The sequence below is a fragment of the Ictidomys tridecemlineatus genome, chromosome 5 (assembly GCF_052094955.1).
Source record: "Ictidomys tridecemlineatus isolate mIctTri1 chromosome 5, mIctTri1.hap1, whole genome shotgun sequence".
NCBI classification, from domain to species: Eukaryota; Metazoa; Chordata; class Mammalia; order Rodentia; family Sciuridae; genus Ictidomys; species Ictidomys tridecemlineatus.
The window spans coordinates 131,130,355-131,137,158 of record NC_135481.1 but is presented as its reverse complement, the minus strand read 5'-3'; the positions used below and the strand labels follow the sequence as shown (position 1 = coordinate 131,137,158).

At 35.0% G+C, this 6,804-nt stretch overlaps 1 non-coding gene across 1 annotated transcript; it reads left to right on the top strand.

The window, feature by feature from the left end:
• Nucleotides 1-1,104: 1,104 nt before the first annotated feature.
• Trnaa-ugc (transfer RNA alanine (anticodon UGC)) lies at nucleotides 1,105-1,178 on the top strand. Its single transcript has one exon. It is a non-coding gene; the product is annotated as a tRNA-Ala (tRNA).
• The last annotated feature ends 5,626 nt before the right edge of the window (nucleotides 1,179-6,804 follow it).

The following is a 6,804-nucleotide window of genomic DNA, read 5'->3' as shown; positions in this document are numbered from 1 at the left end:
ACAGTTTGCAACCAATAACCATCAAGGAACTGAGGAGCTTAGTCCAGCACCCTGAAAGGAATTAACCCTACCAAAAGCCATAGCTTGAAAGCAGATCTGATAACCTTAGCTGAGCTTTCAGATGAGACCCCAGTCCTCGATGACATCTTGATTGCAGCACTGTGCGAGATCCTGGGCCTGGGGTACCCAGTCAAGCAGAATTGGATTCCTGACGTATAAAACTGTAATAATAAACATGTGCTACTTTAATACAGTAGTTGGGGGTGTAATTTGTTACAGAGCAATAAATAACTAGTACATCTACCCTTAAACACAAATGACATGTCAACTTCCTCCTGAGCCATTAAATAGTTTATCTTTCTTTAATACTCCTGAAAATGAAAACAAAATTAGTGAAATAGAATAATGGGTTAAAAAATGGAGATGAATAAATGAAGCAAAATGTTTTGATTTACTAAAGCTGTTGAAAATTTTTTTTCATCTGTTTGTTGGATATTTGTGTTTCTTCTTTTTGAGATGTGTCTCTTTAGTTCTTTTACATAGTATTGATTGGGTTTGGGAGGTTGGGGAGGTTTTGTGTTAAGTTTTTTGAGTTCTTTATATAGGCTGAATATTAATTCCCTATCTGAGGAGCAGGTGACAAAGATATTCTCCCCTTCTGTAGGTTCTCACTTCAGACTCTTAATTATTTCCTTTAACTTGAAGAAGCTTTTTAATTTGAGCAAGTCTACTTATTGAATTTTTATTTTATTTCTTGTGTTTAGAAATCTTGTTAAGGAAATCTGTTCCTGAGCTGATATATAGGAGTGTGGGGCATACATTTTCTTCTAGCAGAATTTCTGATCTAATTCCTAGGTATTTGATCCACTTTGAGTTTTGGAACCCACCTAGATGCCTTTCATCAGATCAATGGATAAAGAAATTGTGCTATATATACACAGTGGAGTATTTCTCAGCCATAAAGAAGAATAGAATTATGGCATTTTCTATAATGGATGAAATTGGAGATTACCATGTAAGTGAAATAAATCAGTCTTAAAAAGTTAAAGGTTGAATGTTTTTCTCATATGCAGAAGCTAATCCAAAATAAAGGGCAGCAGGGTCTGGGGGTATAGCTCAGTTGGTAGAGTGCTTGCCTTGCATGCACAAGGCCCTGGGTTTGATCCCCAGTACCACAAAAAATAAAAAATAAATATAAAAATAAAGGGGGGGGTGTCATAAAAACAGAGGAAATATCAGTAGAGCAGATTAAAGGGATTGAGAGGGAACATGGAGGGGTGGAAAAGTGAAGAGCAGTGGAACAAATCTGAACTTTCCTATGTACATACACATAGAACATGCCACAGAGGATCCCAACAACAAGTATATCCATGATAAAAAAGTTTTTAAAAACTATAAATAAATTAAAGAAAGATCTGGAGATTAGAGGGAGGGAATCAGGAGGAGGAAGTGTGGGGAAGAAGTGCTAGGGACTAAATTAGAACAAATTATATTCCATGCTCTTGTAATAATATCAAAATTTATCATGAATCATGTATATAATATAATATGCATGTATATTTTAATATGTATAATACATCAATAAAGACAAACAGTAAAATAAGAAAATATATTTTTAAAAAGTCTCTAAAGTTAATGACTTACAAATATCAGATAGACAAACCTATAAGTAAGACTATCTAAAATTTTTACCTGGGGATTCAGCATATCTTTTGCCAGGGCCAGCTTTCTGGTAGCTCATGAAGGACAAATGTATGCATCAATCTCATCATTGTTTTCAGTGTCCTCTGGGTGGCTTACATTTGTTCATAAAAGGAAAGAGGTTGAAGATGACACATGAAAAGCAAGGTTCAGATGCAAGAGGAGACTATCTCCTGGACAATACCGTTGAGTCAGGAAGTTAAATTGAATCTGGAACCTGTCCCCTACCCAGACCTTGATCTGAGTTATAAAACAAAGAAAAAAAATTATCTTCATTATTTTTGCAAATTTAATTTGGGCTTTCTGTGTCCTAAACTGAATATATCTCATTGATATACATCTTTCAGGGTAAAATAACTGAAGTTCTATTCAGCTTTTAGAAAGCAATCGAAAAACATTGTCATGGTTTGAATGTAAGAGAGATCCTGGGCCTGGGGTACCCAGTCAAATAGAATTGGATTCCTGACCTTCCAAAAAGGTCACATGTGAGACAATGCAAGGAGGTTTAGAGGAGAAGCGATTGGGTTATAAGAGCCTTCACTCAATCAGTGACTTAACCGCCTGATGGGAATGAGTGGTAAATGAAGACAGGTAGGACTTGGCTGGAGGAGGAGGGCACTGGAGAGCTGGCTTTGGGGTATATATTTGTATTTGGCAAATGAAGATCTCTCTCTCTCTCTCTCTCTCTCTCTCTCTCTCTCTCTCTCTCTGTGTGTGTGTGTGTGTGTGTGTGTGTGTGTCTGCTTTATGATCATGACGTGAGCTACTTTCCTCCACCACACTTTACCACCATGATGTCAATTGCTTTCTAAAAGCTGAATAGAACTTCAATTATTTTCCCCTGAAAGATGTATATCAGTGAGATAGATTCAGTTTAGAACACAGAAAACCCAACTCAAATCTGAAGAAAAAATGAAGATATTTTGTTTGTTTGTTTGTTTTAGAAATCAGATCAAGGTCTGGGTAGGGAACAAGTTCCAGATTCAATTTAACTTAGTGACTCAAAAGTAGTATCCAGGAGACAGTCTCCTCCTGCATCTGAAACTTGCTTTCCATGTGTCATCGTCCACCTCTCATTTTCTTTTTTTTTCTTGACATATCATTTTTCATACGTTAGAATCAAATGGGTTATGAACTCCCATTTTTACCCCAAATACAGATTGCAGAATCACATCGGTTACACATCCACATTTTTACATACTGCCATATTAGTGACTGTTGTATTCTGCTACCTTTCCTATCCTCTACTATACCCCCTTCTCATTTTGTTTTTATGAACAAATGTAAGCCACCCAGAGGACATTGAAAAAACTTGAGCCCCAGTAGAATGGAGCCAGCCTTCTATGGACTGAGACCTCTGAAACTGTGTGACCCAAGTAAACTTTTTCTCCCCTATAATTGTTCTTTGACAAGTCTTTCAGTCAGAACAGTAAAAAAACGGAAATAGAAATCCTGTCTCAAAATCACATTTTAAAAGGTGTGAATGTGCAGCTAGCTCAGTGGTTGAGTGCTTGCCTAGTAAGCTTGAAGGTCTGATTTTAATCCCCAACATCACAAATGAGTAAATAAATAAATAAAACCTAAACATTTGGACTGTACACAATATAAGCATGATATATGGAAGTAGACATACATTATAATAGACTGAAAAATACCACATCTCTCCCAAAGATATCTGTATACCTATAAGCTAATCCCTGGATCCTGATAATATTACCTTGCATGGAAAAAAAATGTTTTGCAGATGTAATTAAGTTAGAGCTTTTGAGATGGGAAATTATTATGGGTGATATTCTGTCTCTAAATAAAATACAAAAAATAAGGCTGGGGATGTGGCTCAGTGGTCGAGTGCCCTTGAGTTCAATTCCTGGTATCGGAAAAAAAAAAAAAAAGAAAATCTTTTATAAAAGAGATTTCAGACAAATGGAGAAGAGGAAAAGGTAAGGAGATGGAGCAGGAAAGGATTTGAACATGTAGTCTGCTGGCCTGGATACTGGGAGAAGAGGCATGAAGAGAGCAAGTGTGAAATCCAGCTCCCAAGCTGGTAAAGGCAGGAGGGTGGCAGCCAGCATCTCAACTTCAGCCCAGAGAAACTGACTGCATTCATAAGACTTCCAAAACTGAAAGACAATAAAGGCTTGCTGGTTTTATCTAGAACCAGAAGCCACATTGTGTCTCAGGTTCAACAGCCACAGGAAACGAATGCACATATGAAAACAAGTTTCCAATAAGTGTTGTTCTGAAGGCATGATATCACCACATCTGGGGACTCCCACGGCATGCTCATCTTCAGGTGGCATCAAATGACTCCCTTTCTACCCAAAGTTGTCACTCATCCCAAGGTTGGACCAAGACACTAGTAATTCATTCCAAACAAATGTTGGATTTGTTGTAAAATTAGAATACCCATGGGGAAAAAATCAGCCACAGAGTAGAAGAAATCAAATGCTTTGTATATGCTATTCCAAATACTTGGAAATATTTCTGTATGTGTTAGGAGTATCTTCCTCAGTTGAATGGTATACAGTAATGGATCAGAACCGAGATCTCTCCAAAGTCATTTTTCTATATACTCACCCCTATTTTTTTGTTTTTGGCAGTGAGATACATCAATTTTAGAGTGTTTTTCATTTTTATTTTACATTGTTAAATATCTATATATCATGCCCTAGTTGTGCCTTTAATTTTCAAAGTCCATGGTACGGCTATAATTCTTAAATGACTGAATTTTGAAAGTCAGAAGTATGTCCTACCATCTCTCTATTTTTGCATTTATATGACAACTTCATTTATTTATCTCAAAGATAATACCAAATTCTAATTTCTGATTTCCAAGAAATAGAATAAAAGAAACAGGCCAGTCCAAATTCCATAAGAGACCAATCAAGTCCCTGCTGTGACACACTTTCCTAACAATAATTCACTGTAATGACACCCATAACGAGTGTAACTAACAATCAATTCTGTAATTTTTCATATGATGTTTTTCTCCCTTAACTAGAACAGATCTCAGGAGAGGAATAGGCTGTATGTATCAATATTGCCTGGCTCATAATAAGTATCTGTTGAATGACTGGATACAATAAATATATGTTATTGTTTCTATTTATTGAACTCATGATCATGATGTAAGTTGCGAATTATTTCATACATAAAGATAAGAAATCTGTACTGTATATGTCTCCCTTAGAATATTTCAATTTTAATACATTAACTAAAACATTTTGTTTCTATTCCTTGATTATTGCAAATAGGATAAACTCAGAAATATTTGAACTACATATTAAGCACATTATCAGTAAAATGTTATATGACATAGTATTATAGTTTGGATACAAGGTATCCCCCCAAAAATTCCTGTGTTAATGAAGGAATGTTCAGATGTAAAATGATTGGATTGTGAGAGGTGCAATCTCATTGGGTGGATTAATAATATGCAAGGACTAACTAGGTGGTTACTGTAGAGGGTGGGATATGGCTGGAAGAGGTGGGACTCTGGGGGCATGCCCTTATGCTATTATGTTCTGCCTCACTTCAGGTCCATAACAAAGGAGTTGGCCCATCATGGACAGAACCTCTGAAATAATGAAGTAAAATAAGCTATTTATCCTCTAATTTGTTTTGTTAAAGAATTTTGGTCACAGTGATAAAAAGCTGACTAACATATCTAGAGATTATAGCATCAGTATCCAGCACTTGGAGCATTCAATATTTACATACAAGATAGAAGTGTTTCTCTCAAGTGACTTACAACGTTATTAAACAATAATAAATGAGAATGATGTGAATTTTGCTCCCTATATTTTAACAGAATAAATTATTTTATCTGAATTTAAGATAAATAAAGTAAACTTGCAATAAAAATATCTTCAGATTGTTAGAGTGAAAATCCGACTGTGAAAGTACATATTCTATCAATCACGACTCCTTCTGTGTACATAGGATGAAAAATTATACATTAGAATGCTGGAAAAAATCCAAATAGAAATTACATCATTTCTTCCACAGAAACTGAAATTATGCAAGGTAATAGAAAATACATTATAAAGTTAACAATGTGAAAAGTGCTTCAACGGTCAGCTCAAGGGGCACTACCTGTTCTCCACACATAAACAGAATTTTGTTTACTGCTCAGGAAAGGCATCAAATGAAAAAATGGTTTGGGAGGTGATTTGAATGATAGTTGGAAGTAAGACAAGCAGAAAATTCCAAGCCAGGGAAATGACTTTGAACCAGGATGTAGAAGTAGCATACTGAGCCTACTGAAGTTAATGAATATGCCTATCATGACACATCTTAGCGAGAATGTGCAGCATGAGCTAATGAGATAATAACTTCTATGCTTTTCCAGATGCTGAAAGATATTTTTCCTCTTCCTACCCCAAGGAATATGTAAATTCCTTTCAGGGCAAAGGTCCACTCGTGCTACCAAAGGATGCACCTGGAATTATTATATAACCTGGACAGGAAATGTAACTTTATTGACACCTTAAAGAGCAAAATGCTACAGGGAAATGATGCTTAATGAGCTTTTAATTGGTTTTCCATTGAATCTATTACATCAGTTATAATCAATTTGGAGATAACTGACAATTTTGCAAAGTTTATCTTTTCCTAATCAATTAATATTGCATACTTTTCCAAATATTTACATCTTATTACAAACTTTATTTTTTCCTTTGAGCCTTATAAAGTTCATATCATACTTATCCATGGATATGAAATTTTTCTTATGCTATTTTAAATGGTATCTTTAATTTTTTCCTTTGTTTCTGTGATACATAGGTATAGATATTAATTTGAATATTAATATATATTCATACATACACATAAAACTGATTTTTATATAAGTTATGCACACAGAAAACTTGACAATCTCTCCTTTAATTTAATAATTTGGTAATAAAGCAAGTACTATATTGTTTTGAATCTTCCACCTACCCGGTCAAATTCTCTTTCAACAATAACAATTCCTATTCTTTCCTTACAATTCTATAAGTAGAGTCACTTTATTTTACTTACTGTGGTTATTTGCCTTAATATGCCACATAGATTGTTAAAAAAAAAATGAAACCAGTAGTAGTGATTGTGGTGAATTGTTTT